The sequence below is a fragment of the Sinocyclocheilus grahami genome, unplaced genomic scaffold (assembly GCF_001515645.1).
Source record: "Sinocyclocheilus grahami isolate Dianchi unplaced genomic scaffold, SAMN03320097.WGS_v1.1 scaffold1255.1, whole genome shotgun sequence".
Taxonomy (NCBI): domain Eukaryota; kingdom Metazoa; phylum Chordata; class Actinopteri; order Cypriniformes; family Cyprinidae; genus Sinocyclocheilus; species Sinocyclocheilus grahami.
The window spans coordinates 27,942-28,749 of NW_015506434.1; positions in this window are offsets into that span (position 1 = coordinate 27,942).

Sequence of the window (808 nt, forward strand, 5' to 3'; positions counted from 1 at the left end):
GCAAAGAAACAACAAAAAACATGGCACCATGGCACATTTAAAATAAATAAATAAATAAATAAATAAAAGGAATGAATGAATAAAATTTGAAATACTAACTAACTAAATATGAATTTCGGCTTTCTGAACCTCCAGATACAGCATAACTACCAAAAAAAATTTAAAAAATAACCATAGAAATTACTTTGAACATACAAGACATTTCATACTACAGACTACAGTTTCTGGCCGCAAAAACGGCCTCTTTTTAAGGTGCACCATATTGCAAAAACACATCAAAGGATGCAGCAACCACAGGATGTTAAAGCTGGGTGTTATCAACACTCAACAGCAGCAGGCTGAAAATGTCAAACTTTACAATGACAAAACAAACACACAATAGTCAAACTCTACTTCCCAAGTCATGATTATTTGATTTGTTCTAGATAGATACAGATACAGATAGACAGACAGACAGATACAGATAGACAGACAGACAGACAGATAGAAACAGACATATAGACAGACAGACAGATACAGATAGACAGACAGACAGAGATAGAAAGATAGACAGACAGACAGACAGATAGATACAGACAGATAAACAGACAGACAGACAGATACAGATAGACAGACAGACAGACAGAGATAGATAGACAGACAGACAGATAGATACAGACAGATAAACAGACAGACAGACAGACAGATACAGATAGACAGACAGACAGAGATAGAAAGATAGACAGACAGACAGACAGATAGATACAGACAGATAAACAGACAGACAGACAGATACAGATAGACAGACAGACAGACAGAGATAGATAGA